The sequence below is a fragment of the Salvelinus sp. IW2-2015 genome, linkage group LG10 (genome assembly GCF_002910315.2).
Source record: "Salvelinus sp. IW2-2015 linkage group LG10, ASM291031v2, whole genome shotgun sequence".
In the NCBI taxonomy this organism is placed as follows: domain Eukaryota; kingdom Metazoa; phylum Chordata; class Actinopteri; order Salmoniformes; family Salmonidae; genus Salvelinus; species Salvelinus sp. IW2-2015.
The window spans coordinates 6,398,493-6,413,570 of record NC_036850.1 but is presented as its reverse complement, the minus strand read 5'-3'; the positions used below and the strand labels follow the sequence as shown (position 1 = coordinate 6,413,570).

The following is a 15,078-nucleotide window of genomic DNA, read 5'->3' as shown; positions in this document are numbered from 1 at the left end:
CCGTGTAGTTCTGGGCTGATCCCTCACCTTCCTCATGATCATTGATGCCCCACGAGGTGAGATCTTGCATGGAGCTCCAGACCGAGGGTGATTGACCGTCACCTTGAACTTCTTCCATTTTCTAATAATTGCACTAACAGTTGTTGCCTTCTCACCAAGCTGCTTGCCTATTGTCCTGTAGCCCATCCCAGCCTTGTGCAGGTCTACAATTTTATCCTTGATGTCCTTACACAGCTCCCTGGTTTTGGCCATTGTGGAGAGGTTGGAGTCTGTTTTATTGAGTGTGTGGACAGGTGTCTTTTATACAGGTAACGAGTAGAGAACAGGAGGGCTTCTTAAAGAAAAACTAACAGGTCTGTGAGAGCCAGAATTCTTACTGGTTGGTAGGTGATCAAATACTTATGTCATGCAATAAAATGCAAATTAATTACTTAAAAATCATACAATGTGATTTTCTGCATTTTTGTTTTAGATTCCGTCTCTCACAGTTGAAGTGTACCTATGATAAAAATTACAGACCTCTACCTGCTTTGTAAGTAGGAAAACCTGCTAAATCGGCAGTGTTTCAAATACTTGTTCTCCCCACTGTACATAAACACACAATCAGTGAAATTTGTAACAAAAAAAAAAAAATTAACATAGAAATTGTAATCAAATTTCCTATTAAGGAAGAAAAAATGTTATGTAGAAACATGCTTTTAAAATACACCCACCCCACCCCCTCACCCACCTGTCAGTACTTTGATGGGGATTGCATTTTATTATACCTCATGTTCTGATGAGCTGTGATAAAACATTTGAATTATACAATGCACTTGATCCAGTTGAGTAACAAAACAATGTAATAAAGAATAAGCTCAAGGTCAAAAAACTCTTCAAGAAGAATATGGTTTGTTTTGACAAAGCTCATTTTACAGTTTCTGTAGGAGTGCAATAAAGTATGCTGGCAGCCTCTCAACAATCTTAAATGGAACCCCACACCACAGACTTGCTGATGGTACCGCCGAAGCATCTCCAGCTGTGTAGAACAAATTATTACATGTGGTCGGACAGAGGCCAACATCTGACATGCTTCCTCTGGACCCTAGCAGTGTACCTGTAAACAGACCAACAAACTGATGTACAAGTTCGGTAGATAACTAATTCAGTACTAGTGATGATCAGGATAGCCAGCAGTGGCAATCTATGGAAAGCAAAGACTGTCGTTTGCTGGCCAAAGCCACTGACTCACCTGTATGATGTATGCAGCAGCTAGTGTAGCACTGCGACAGCCTTACAGTGGCCGTAGACACTGGAGCCCTTTTCCCGGTGACTGAGTGCGAACTCCACTCCTCTGTGCAGGTTCTCTAGACTGGGCACCCCGGTCAGGTCCACTGTGCTTAGTCGCAGCTGCGCCACCCCCTCAGCTTTCCACTCCAGTTTCAAAACAAACAAAGCTGTTTCTAATACAACTTCACATTTCCTATGATAAAACTCACAAGCCATGTTTCTTGCCCACATGAACATACCAGACATGTCCCTGACCTTGTGTTCAAGAGCACCACGAAGCTCCTGTTTTTAAATCAGAGGTTCTGTATTTATGTGGCAATTAAGCTACTGTACAAACAGATAGAGTAGGGCGAACCCACCTAGACAGGCTTTTGTTCTAACTCTGCTCTACCACACCTGAATCAGTTTATCAAAATCCTGATGATTAGCAGCTGAGTAGGTAGATTATTGAGCAGAACTGAAATGAGTCCACATCTCTCTCCAAGAGGAGGGTCATTAGATTTCCATAGGAAATAAATCATCAGCTCACCTCAGCTGAGTTGCAGAATAATTTTGTTTCATATTCCTCATTCATGGTTATCACCCACCTGACATTTTCTGTCTGTGTGACCTTCCTGGTCCCGTCCCTCAAGTCAGTGAGTCAACACAGGAAGGAGTAATGGATGGATTGTTCATTTATTTCCAAGCTGCAATCATGCGACACACACACACAGTATGGATGAATGATGAGTAGTCAACTGGATATAAATAGCACCCCCACAGCAATTCTCCATAGATCTGCGGTACAATATACCAACAAAATAACAATGGAAATGTCTATCAAAGTCATTATCATATAGTGGATTCAACAATCCCTAATTCACTATAATACAAATATATTGTTTCCATGTGTAATCTCATATTCACATCAGAACGAACGATCATCCACTTAAGTATTCAACATATATCAAATGAACCCGACAAATCACTCAACGTCACACTCTTGTGGCGAAGAAATTCAATACACCTAGAATGTACCATATTTTCCTAAGCAAACAAAACCAGGCCAAAACGCTGCTAGCTGGTGCTCATAAATGTATAAAACATTCTTTATACATTTGTCATAAATTACCTGCACTCATGGGACACACACAGTATGGCTGCATGATGAGTAGTCGACGGGATACAAATAACACTCCTAAAGAATATGCATTTTCAAGTTAGCTACCAACTTCAAAGAGGGAACTTTAGCAAAAAACCCACATGGCAAACTAAGATTCGGCAAATAACATAAAGAGTGGCTTATTTCACGCCACACCAACAACATGTGTTACTAATAACATACAGTGCTGATGTAAAAGGTGGATTTTATGATGAAACGATATAATTTCTATCCCGGGACCTTTCAACTCACCTACAGCAACTCTCCATAGAGCTATGGAACACCCAGAATCCCATACCTTTATTACAGTGTGTATTAGACAATGTAAACACAGTAATCCACCAGGTGGAATAATACCCATTTTATGCAGGAATTGAACAACTTAAATATATCTTTACATCTGCACCAGCTGGAAGTAGAAAATAATGTTGATGTCAATTTCTTTTTCTCCATTACAAAATCAGTAGCGCGTGCCTGCCAGCTAGAAGTAGTAGACTGGACTGGAGTTCACATAACTAACATTCATCAGCTAGCTACCTCCTTAGTCATTGATTTGAAAGGCAGTGCTTCTCTTTATGCTTCGGGTCTACAGGGTTCCCGAGTGGCACAGCTTCTCAGTGCAAGAGGCCTTAATACAGTCCCTGGTTCGAATCCAGGCTGTATCACATCTGGCCGTGATTGGGAGTCCCATTGGGCAGCGCACAATTGGCCCAGCGTCGTCCGGGTTAGGCCGTCATTGTAAATAAGAATGTTCTTAACTTACTTGCCTAGTTAAAGGTTAAATAATTTAAAACAGTATCCTTGCTAATGCGCCAGACACGTTCACACTTAAATTTACAGCGTAGTCAGCACCAATGTTAAAGCAAATTCCAAATCCGAGATAAATGCATGGCCCAAACCAACAACATCTAAATGACTGGTAGGAAAACGTGTTGTTCCAGAGGTACTATTCAACCTAACTGGCAAATTACCCAATATCTGTGCAATTAACAGGCTAATTACCTAGTATCTGTGCGTTAGAGATGTCAGCGACGAGTGTCTCCTCTCTAACAGTTAGCTCATATTCAAACTCTCATTAAACAGCTCTGCAAGCGTTATGTAAAAATACGTTCGGTATTTAACAAATGTGGGGTTTCGCTGAGCAACTAGCTTAATTTACTCCCGTGACCCCCGGTATGTACTTCCAAAACAAGATACAAAAATATTTTACAAGCAACAGGGAAAAAACACTCTTCGGCACCTCCAATATATTGAGCTGTCGTAGACTTCCGACTTGTGCATAGCAGTAAGGTTAGTGCTATTCGGGATCCTTGGGATGTGAGTGAATAGGCACTCTTTCGATTGCGTGTACATTTTTATTTTGTGAGTAACGAACCTATTTTGACATCATAACGCTTGCAGAGCTGTCTAGTTTGAATCGGAGCTTACTGAGCCTTGGAGAGGAGACATGTCATACTCATCATCAACATCTTTAAAAGCATATACTGGGGCAGGATCAGCCAGCTGTCAAAACCTGCGAACTATCAGCTGAGAAACATGACCATCTGTGTAATTGCTTCAGATGCAGTGTTGTACAACCTACTTCTGAGAATTAGTTTCAAATGCTGCTCAACATGTTGTTTTTCCCTTGCACCCGGAGAAGGGGCAACTTACATCAAAACACATTGATCAACATAAGTTGAATAGCAACACAATCATTTTGCAACTGACCATTGAGCTATAAAATAACAGGATGACTACATAACATCCTCCCATGAGAAAGAATCTAGAACGTACCATGTTGTGACACAGGGGACACTTGTTATTCTAAATGGCACAATGGGTCTAAAGGCGACTCGAAAACGCAAGGAAAGTTGTAAAATATAATGCACATTTACAACAAATATTTTGCTAACGTTGTTTGGTCCAACATTCACTTCAACTAAAAAAACATAATCGACGGTCACACCCCCAATCCCCTGTTTCCGAGAGTTTGATGGTAAATGCAGGAAAGACCGCCATTTTGCAAGATAGAAGTACAAGTCTAAAAGTGAGCTGGTGAAGAAAATAATCGAAATAATAAGCCACCAAACATACACTTAGCAAATACTGATAACACACCGTGTTGGCTAAACACATAGGTAGTCGCATTTAAAGTTAAGACATCACACAGGTAAGTAGGGTTGAAGTAAAATTATTTGCCAGCTAGTTTATCTAGCTATCAAATGTGTTATCCAATGCTAGATAGCGGTGCACATTTGGCTTGTTTATGGATCTGTCAGCTGGCTTAGCAAAGAGGGTCACAAACAACGTGCGTCATTAAACTGCTTTCCAGAAAGCTATCTATCTATTTGCTAAATGGAACCATTCTTACCCAACAATAAATACAAACTGCTAACGAATACTTTCCAAACACTCATGGTTCTTATTTTGATAATGTTTGCATTTAGCTAACAGAAGACTGAAATAGCCTGTCAGTGTGCTTATCAACAAGCTAACGTTACTAGTACCACCGAGCCTGGTTCTAAACAGCTAAGTTAGCCTAACACACTACAGCACTTGCTGTTTCACAGAACAGCTACTGTTAGCTACCAAATCTGGTAAAATATTGGATTCGATGCTCAATGCACTTGAAATAAACAAGCAAAACATATATTTATTTCTGCTCGCCTAACGTTAGAACAAAAATGGCGAAATAAATAGGCTGGTTAACCGTTTCACAATTAATTTCTAAATGTTGACTCGAGACGATATTCTGAAGTATCTGTTGAATATTTCAAATTTGTACAACCCTTGCATGAATTACTAGAATAGCTAGTAACGTTCGTTAACTAGCTAAATGAGGGGTGAGGTCTACTTTTCTCGAACGTCTGTCCTCAGGCCACATACGAGTGAGTTGCAACAGTGGCAGTTCAAAAACAGTGTTTGAGGCTTGTGTTCTTCAGAGCAACTATTTAAGTTGCCAATGTATAGTAATTATTATTGTTAGATACCACGACAAAACACATTTTTCTGACTGGTGTCTTCATAAAAGTGACTTTGATGATTCTCTCTGTAGTACACCGGTGAGTCACTCCTACAGTACGCTGTGTCCATATACAATGTTCCCTATTTTAAAATCTATCGTTTTCATTCATAAGAATCTAGCTGCCTATTGCAGATGTTATGTGTCTAAATAATTTCTAATGGATGATAACTGGGGTTCTACAAGTTCGTTTGTAGTAATGACTCATTTTATGAGATGGCGTTTGGTCAGACCAGTGGTCATAACCTCACATTACATTTTCATTATGCATACAATATGCAACATAAGTCATGTTTGAAGTATTGCCATTTACAGAAATTGATTGCATACAAATAATGTAGTCTTCATGTCACTGTCTGGTGCATTGCAATGTGACCTACAGCACTGGTAATGTGCTACACTGGATGGGGGTGGTGGCAGTATGCTTGACAAGTTGAAGGTGGCCTGTGTTAGTTATTCAATGCAGCTGAGTTGTCATGGAGCCATGGTGTCCTCCAAACTGGAGAACTTGACTATTTATGTTAGCAGGTTTAGATCTCAGAAGCAAATAATCAGCTCTGACTCTTGTCTTATTGCTTAAAATGCCAAAAGTGAGAATCAATGGCTGTTATGTCAGTCACACAGATTTGGTCATTTTATGTCTCTATTTGTTAACAGGATAAAGGGGGAAGAACCATTACCTACGTGACAAGCAAACCCAGGGTAAGTCATCAGGCTAGTCATTCTCAGACAATCTTCTCTCTGTCATCTACTGCTTAGAGGCAGACTACATCCTCAAAGTCATTTTAAGTAATGGGCTCAGCTGGCTTAAAATGGTTTTCAGAGAGTAGTAGTTGTAGTAGTAGCCTATTGGGTCACTGAAACAATATGGCTATTTCAATGCCTTGATGCAGGGCAAGTAGGCTATTTAAGTCATGGCTTAAATAGCCAGAGATTCATTTTCATCATATGGGCAGAAAAAGCACAAGCGGTTCTAAACATAATTACCCATCGTAGCCTTCTTATGGCCAAATTGAAATGTTTCTAACAGAAGAAATATAAAAAGCAAATACATGAGGACTTTGGAGATTAGGGGGACATTATCAGACCAAAGGTGAGGACACAACAGTTCACCTGACACAAGGCTGAATCCAAACATTACACTTTTGATTGTATGTGCATTTTACATTTACTGTACTTCACAGCATTTGCCAATAATGAAATCTGAAAATACTCTGAATATTCTTAATTTGTTGCTGAATATATTCATTGAAATGTTGGGGTAGGTGCAACAAGAATAAACAATTTTAAGGGTTTGAATGAGAGGTCTAACTGGTTTCTCCAAGTGGCCACACACCTTGCTAAACTGTTCCTAAGTAATTTCAATGCACTTTCATGACTCAAGGAAAGAGCCTTCGACTATAAGGCACTTTGCTTTTAGCTCTCCTAGCTTTACGATTGAGGAACTGAAGCATGCACACTTGTAGTTTTTTGTTTGGAACACCCATCACACAATTAATATTGTTTACACATTCCAAAAACATTATTTTATAAATCCCAATCTGGGTCAGGTGGGAATCATTTGAAAACGCATTCTATTGCCAAAATGTTTTGCTAAGCTATAAAATACGATCTTACTTTGTTCAGCTTTCACAAGGCAGTTCAGACAAACAAATTGTAATTTTGGTGCTTATATAATTGAGTCATGAGTGCATTCAAGTGCTTGTACCTGGGAATAAAAATGGCATGCCCATACTCCATTACTTCACAATAATGCTTTGCATCCCCCCAATGGTCCAAATGTGGAATCCGTACCATTATATTCTGAGCTAGCCATTAAAAAAGTATGGTCCACAGATCTAAGTGAATCTGAACAACCCTTTAACTGGAACAGAATATGGAAAAATATGACCTTGGCGTCCTGAAATCTAAACCATCAATTGTATACATTTAAAGTTTGTTCAGACTGTATTTCACACCAAGGAAAACTTATGACGAAATTGGCCCTAACTCCCAACTGTTCACTGTGTCCCGTAAATCCAGTAAGCACATTCCTTCATATGATGTAGAAGTGCCATGCAGTTAAGCTTCTTGGGAGGAAGTGCATGAATGTAAATATGAAATGCATTGCATCTTCTATGTTACTTAACAATGACAGCTCCTTTAATCTCTGTCGGAGATAATTATTGCTGGCAGGCAGCACTGCCGCAAAAAAATGTTGGCTCTTTGATAGCAAACAGCCCACTCTCAAATCGCCAGTGGATACAGTCACTGTTAGAAGTTATAACATTAGAATTATTGGCGGTGAGAATGAATGGTGCTAGTCAAGGAACAATTGAGGCCTGGACAAATACTTGACTCTGTAAAGAATAATCTCAGCTAAAGCCCAACACATACATACAAACAAAATATACACTCAGTGGCCAGTTTATTAGGTAAACGTTCACAAAAATGGTTCGCTCCTACAGATGGTGAGTCACGTGGCCGTGCTTGCTATTTTAAAGCAGGCAGACGGGCATTGAGTTACTGTTCGATTGAAAGTTACAATGTGCAAAACGGGTTAAGGGGTGGTGGGCGTTGGTAGATAGAGATACGGGAGGGGGGACTGCAAACCAACTTGTGTTGCTGGGTGGGAAGGGGTTTTTCCTTTCTTTACATACCAACTTTATTATTGCAAAATCATGTTATCAATATGATTTCTCTATATATTCATACTTTTTAATTGTTTTGCTTTAGCGTGGCAGCCTGTGGTATAAACTGTGTAAATATATATGAATATCATACGTACCCCCACAAAAAAAGACAAAGCAAGTAAAGTAAAAGTAAAAAGTGCGTTCAAGTCTGTGTTCTGCGGCCAATTTTTGGGGGCAGTTTGTATCCCAGCCTTATTGTTAACGTACCTGCGTTATGTTGCACCATAAGGCTGGGATGCAAACCACAAAAAATAATTGGCCGCAGGACAAGTACTTGAATGCACTTTTTTATTTTAGCACTATCACTTACGTTTTAAAACAGTTGGACTGATTGTTGATTTAATCAGAAGAAAAACATTTTTTTTGCCATGAGATCTTGTGGTGACAAGTTGCAGAGGTGTTGTGCCTTTTGTTGTTGAGGCAATTAGCCAGCAACATATATGACGTTGGACAGTTTCCATATGTCACACTAATATGGATTTTACACACTTGTGCTTGTTTTTATAAACCCTTTGTTCCTGTAACTGTGGTGTCCACAATTGTAATGATGATAATGTTATGAACAATAACAATAGCCTACGGTGTCATTGCAAGAAATGGTTGTGTATGAGGCCTTAGATTTAGCCTTTTTTGTCAACATGTTTTAGATGCCATTTTGAAAGAGAGACACAAAGGTGTTATGGAGTAAATCAACGGCTGAGGGAGGGTAGATGACTGCTCTTGGCTGAATTTTCACATAGGTGTGACACACCCCCTCGTTTTATGTCAAAAGGAATGAAAAAATACTTAATATTTTGTTTCCCACTGACCAGTCTCAGAGAAAATACAGTGCATAAAGAAAGTATTCACACCCCTTGACTTTTCCATATTTTGTTGTTACAGCCTGAATTTAAAATGGATTAAATAGAGACATTGTGTCACTGGCCTACACACAATACCCCATCATTTCAAAGTGGGATTGTTTTTTGAAATTTTTTAAAAATGAATTAAAACTGAAATGTCTTGATTCAATAAGTATGCAACCCCTTTGCTATGCCAAGCCTAAATAAGTTCAGGAGTAAAAATGTGCTTAACTTCTAGTTGCACACAATCCCGGATCCGGGAGCACCCCCATCAGTAAAAAAGCTGACTAGCATAGCCTAGCATAGCGTCACAAGTAAATACTAGCATCTAAATATCATTAAATCACAAGTCCAAGACACCAGATGAAAGATACATGGATGTGAATCCAGCCATCATTTCTGATTTTTAAAATGTTTTACAGAGAAGACACAATATGTAAATCTATTAGCTAACCACGATAGCAAAAGACACAACTTTTTTTCCCCACCATTTTTTTCCTGCATAGGTAGCTATCACAATTTCGACCGAATAAAGATATAAATAGCCACTAACCAAGAAACAACTTCATCAGATGACAGTCTGATAACATATTTATTGTATAGCATATGTTTTGTTTGAAAAATGTGCATATTTCAGGTATAAATCATAGTTTACCATTGCAGCCACCATCACAACTCTCACCAAAGCAACTAGAATAACTACAGAGACCAACGTGAATTACCTAAATACTCATCATAAAACATTTATGAAAAATACACAGCGTACAGCAAATGAAAGACAAAGATCTTGTGAATCCAGCCAATATTTCAGATTTTTTAAGTGTTTTACAGCGAAAACACAATATAGCATTATATTAGCTTACTACAATAGCGAACCACATAACAGCATTGATTCAAGCCAACAATAGCGATAACGAATAAACCAGCAAAAGATATACATTTTTTCACTAACCTTCTCAAACTTCTTCAAATGACAGTCCTATAACATCATATTACACAATACATATAGAGTTTGTTCGAAAATGTGCATATTTAGCAGCACAAATCGTGGTTATACAATGAGAAAAGTAGCCAAGCTGCCAACAATATGTCAGAAGAAATCTTGGGAGAGGCACCTAATCTAATCAGGAACTAATCATAAACTTGACTAAAAAATACAGGTTGGACAGCAAATGAAAGATACATTAGTTCTTAATGCAACCGCTGTGTTAGATTTTTTAAATTAACGTTACTACGACATACAGCGTGCGTTAAAGCCAGACCGCATCGAAATCAATGGCGGAATAGGAGTTTTACATTTTTCAACAGAACAACGAATTAACATCATAAATAGTTCTTACTTTTTGATGAGCTTCCATCAGAATCTTGTGCAAGTTGTCCTTTGTCCAAAAGAATCGTTGCTCGGTTGTAGATTGTCGCCTTCAACTTTGGAATTAGCTGTAAACATTAGCCATGTGGCGAAGACGTGCCCAACTCACTATTGCGCAGCACAAAGAAAATTTCGAAAATCGCAATATCCTCACATAAACTGAAATAACTCGGTTTAAAATAACTACGTTATGATGTTTCTAACACCTATATCGAATAAAATCAGAGCCGGATATATCTAAGGGCTATAACGGGGGCTTTCTAGAACGCCATCCTGGGGTCTGTCTTGCGTCATGGCGAACGAAGGAAAGAGAGGACATCACGTTCCGAGCCTATTTATAAGGCCTCAGATCTGCCTAGCAACTCCATTCCAAATCTCACTATTTGCTGACATCCAGGGGAAGGCGTATGCAGTGCATCTCAACCAATAGAAGACAGGCAAATTAATAAACCGACCTCAGAACAGCCTGCATGATTTCAGACTTCTCACTTCCTCACAGGAAAATTGCTCCAACTCGAGTTCTGTTTAACTCACAGATATAATTCAAACGGTTTTAGAAACTAGAGTGTTTTCTATCCAATAGTAATAATAATATGCATATTGTACGAGCAAGAATTGAGTACGAGGCAGTTTAATTTGGGAACAAATGTTTTACAAAGTGCAAATAGCACCCCCTATTGACAAAAGGTTAACAATGCACGTAATAAGTTGCATGGACTCTGTGTGCAATAATAGTGTTTAACATGATTTTTGAATGACTACCTTAGCACTGTACCCCCATACATACAATTATCTGCAAGGTCCCTCAGTAAATTTCAAACACGGATTCACCCCACAAAACCAGGGAGGTTTTCCAATGCCTCGCAATGAAGGGCACCTATTGGTCGATGGTCTAAAAAAAATAAAAAATAAAAGCCGACATTGAATATCCCTTAGAGCATGGTGAAGTTATTAATTGCACTTTGGGTGGTGTATCAATACACCCAGTCACTACAAAGATACAGGTGTCATTCCTAACTCAGTTGTCGGAGAGGAAGGAAACCTCTCAGGGATTTTACCAAGAGGCCAAAGGTGATTTTTAAAACAATTAGAGTTCAATGGCTGTGATTGGAGTACTGAGCATGGATCAACAACATTGTAGTTACTCCACAATACTAACCTAATTGACAAAGGGAAAAGAAGGAAACCTGGACAGAATAAAAAGGCCAAATCTACACTGTAGTTGCTTACCAAGAAGCCTTTGAATGTTGAGTTAAATCTACTTAAATCTATGGCTTGGGCAGTTTCCAGATTGTCATACCTTCATACCGACCTTGTATTGTGCCATACTGGGATATTCTGTAATACCAGCACTGGACACAAGGGGGCGCTGTTTTCAAAACCTAATACTCTGTTATCCGAAGGTTAGCAATGCTAACAAGTACATGTAAAATCCTATAGAGAATGCTAAAATGCTGACCTAACGTATTCAAGTTACTCAAATGCTACACAGTTTGCTGCACGCACTAAACAAATAACCAGCAGTCTCTTATCGTTGTGTGCTTGTGAACAAACACCACGTGACTGGACTACCGTATACTTTATAATAATGTGACAGGTGCTGCAGGTAGCCTAGTGGTTAGAGCATTGGGCCAGTAACCGAAAGGTTGCTAGATTGAATCCCCGAGCTGACAGGGTAAAAATCTGTCATTAACCCACTGTTCCTAGGCCGTCATTGTAAATAAGAATTTGTTCTTAACTGACTTGCCTAGTTAAATAAAGGTTACACACACACCACACTGACAAAAATATATTTTGTTAGCATTTACGTATGTCCCCATTACCAGTAAAACATAATCAAAACCTATTTCTTTCACTTACTTGCTGTGCTGTTTTGTTGTTCATTTGTTCAGTCATTTTCATTCTCAACCAGGATTTCTATGGAACCCCATTTGGGTCTTTTCGTGTCAAAAAAGATACACGTCAAATAACACAACATCTGTAGGCAAACCGAAAATTCCACTATTGTGGCTAGCTTCACAACACATAACCTGGTCCGGTCGAGCCTCACTAGCCAGATGACGCTAGCTGGCTGCTTATAACGTTAGCTTTGGGCAACAGGGTTAAGTAGCTGGCTAGCTATTTATTTTCATGATCTAAAGTTCAATTTCAATAGGGGAACAACAAGTGGCAACCTAGCTAATACTTACTCACAAGGATTCCTGTATCGTTGCTACGAATAATGAACATGGCTGCAGTTTCTTCTGGTCATTGTTTTCAGGCTGGTTGTGTTGGTGCTAGCTAGGTACCAAGCTAAAGCTAGCTACCCCAGAAGTTGCGGTCGAAATAAATGATGCCTTATTACCTACGTGGTATTGTAGACACATCGTTCGTGGCTGGTGTTTGCTTGTTTGCAGACTTTTTTTGTACATATTTGACAGTGCTATTGTATCTTTTTTGACACGCAAAGACCCAAACGGCGTTACATAGTATGTATGTCGTGAAGCTAATAGCAGTGACGCTATTACTGTGTAACTCCGGTAGGGCAACATCTGAGGAATGGCGCACTTGGTAGTGTGTACCGGTACTCGACCAGTCGGCGAAAGCCAACATCACCCACAACAGAGAGCGGTTGATTGTCAAGGGCAACGAATTCCATTATCTTGGCTTTAATGGATTTTGCCTTTGAGTTGTGTCGCTGAAATGTTCTTTTTCAAATGACTACTCAACTTGTTGACTGGTTGATCCACACAGCAGACATTGTGAGGGCTAGGTTAGAAATGCTGTGTTGCACGTGTAGCTCAACATTTTACGTGGCGTTATTACGTCATGTACCTATATAGTTATGCACGGTAGGTTTGACATTGTTTTTTTTTTTTTACACCGGCTAGACATTGGGCCGATACGATGTTGGCATTTTTAGCTAATATCGTCCGATTCCGATATGTTGACCGATTTTATATTGTGCCTCTAATATTTGCATATCACTTGTGAATGATTCCCAGCTTAAGGCAAGAACCAGCGCATGCTTTTTTGGGTGACTTTTTCCAATTGTAGTCGTACATCTCATGTAGCTTAGCCCATAGGCCTATATATTTTGATAAGGTTTGTATCACAACTAAAGTGGCCAAATAACTACTTAAAATGAAATGCATTAATCCGCTTTACAACTGGTGTAGAGCCTAACTGGCATACTATACACACGTTTGTGGAAGATAATTTTCACCATAAAAATGCACCTTTTTATAAAATCATTTACATGAAGAATTGCATTTGTGATCACTTTTGAGAGTGGTGTTTTCCTGTTATGGAAGATTCACGCCTATAGTCTACTGCCATGTACGCATTGCTGCGCTTATAATGTGAAGAAATGGCCTAGTAGTTTATCAACATTTTAAGCTAAACGTTCTCATCTGTTGTCAGGCTCATTGCTTAAAACATTTTTTGATGCTAGTGGCTGTATTATTGGGATCTATCGCATCCCACAACTGTCCCAGACTATGTTTGGAATATGTATTTCTCGCATAGAATATATCAACTTTTGTACTATGGACGATAGTAGATTGACCAAGACTAGTGCTTTTGCTGTTCGTTAAGCCTACTCATCTTGTTGGCTGACGAAAAGTAAATGTGGACAATTCTTCCAATATCTTCAATATGTACATCGGAATTGGATAAGGACACGTGCAGTTTCATTCCCGATTTTTCGGTCTTCACTTGTAGCCTGTGCGAAAGACCCAATCACATGACAGAGAGCCATGTGAGTGAGAGGTGCTTCGGCGTGCAGCCGGGAGAAGGGAATTATAATTTTTATATTCAACCCAAAGGCACAACAGCCACTGGCCACAAAAGGAATGGATTTTTTGTTTGTACTTGTCAAATTGTGAATGAGACTGAAGTGTGTACAGCATAAGCAAAAAACAAAGCAGAGCTCATGCCTTTCATGCAACTTTTTTCAAATCATCATTAGTCGCAGTATGCAGCCTTAGAATGTATAAAACATCTAAACATATAGCCCAACATTTGTATCACAACTAAAGTTATATAAATAACTCTAAATTAAACAAACATATAGGAGTATCTGTTTCTTTAACTGCTCAACATAGAATAGCCGCATATGCGCACTTCCTCAAATCGTTTGGAGAAAATAGCCTTTCTATTTTATTCAGCTATGTTCAATTTTATTCTTCATAGAACTCTATGGCATTATTTTATACTAAGCAAATCTTGTCTGCTAAATGAACTAGTGTAGCCCACAGCCATATTGCATAGCCAGAACTCAGAGTATTGTCGTGACTTTACTTACATTAATCTGATGACTGTTATTTATCTAATCAACTATGTTTAATTGTTACCTGATTTTTATTTTATTATGATTTTTAAATAAATAAAAAAAGTTATTTATTTTTATTTTTTATGAATCATGTAACAATGAACTCATTAGGAATTGGGGCTCCACGAGAGCGGTTCTTTTAAGGAGTTACCAACTCTAAAGATCTTAACCTATCACATCTATAAACAGTCAACTTATTAATCATAACCTCGTATCATATCATCATTGTGAGCAGTCGTAACCTCCTGAATCTGCAAAAACCCCAGCCTTATGATTCAGTACTACACAAATTGGTTAAAATATTTATTTACTAGCTAAGTAAATGGAAACACAGGATACACATACACACTTAATACGTTAGAAACAACACGATATGGTGGCTTCTTACAAAAGACATGACGGGCGAGAGAGAGGGACGGAGACACAATACTTTGGTACATTTAGAAATTACTCTCGCTGTAATCATATA

General features: G+C 38.8%; 1 protein-coding gene and 1 long non-coding RNA gene across 35 annotated transcripts in view; one reads left to right on the top strand and one right to left on the bottom strand.

Annotated features, from left to right (window-relative positions):
• Positions 1-1,016: 1,016 nt before the first annotated feature.
• Positions 1,017-3,670, bottom strand: LOC111969557 (uncharacterized). Its single transcript, XR_002878000.2, has 4 exons — positions 3,413-3,670; positions 1,857-1,955; positions 1,232-1,413; positions 1,017-1,096 (listed from the first exon to the last, which is right to left on the bottom strand). It is a non-coding gene; the product is annotated as an uncharacterized lncRNA (long non-coding RNA).
• Positions 3,671-4,395: 725 nt separating this feature from the next.
• The window catches only part of LOC111969210 (CUGBP Elav-like family member 1), a 50,573-nt gene continuing 39,890 nt past the window's right edge, over positions 4,396-15,078 (top strand). For 21 of the 34 annotated variants that reach the window (XM_023995192.2, XM_023995188.2, XM_023995175.2 and 18 more), the window contains exons 1-2: positions 4,396-4,562; positions 6,072-6,116. The gene's annotated coding sequence lies outside the window, so the exon portion shown is untranslated. The remainder of the gene's footprint in view (positions 4,563-6,071; positions 6,117-15,078) is intronic. The other 13 variants (XM_023995200.2, XM_023995191.2, XM_023995190.2 and 10 more) reach the window with 1 other exon arrangement.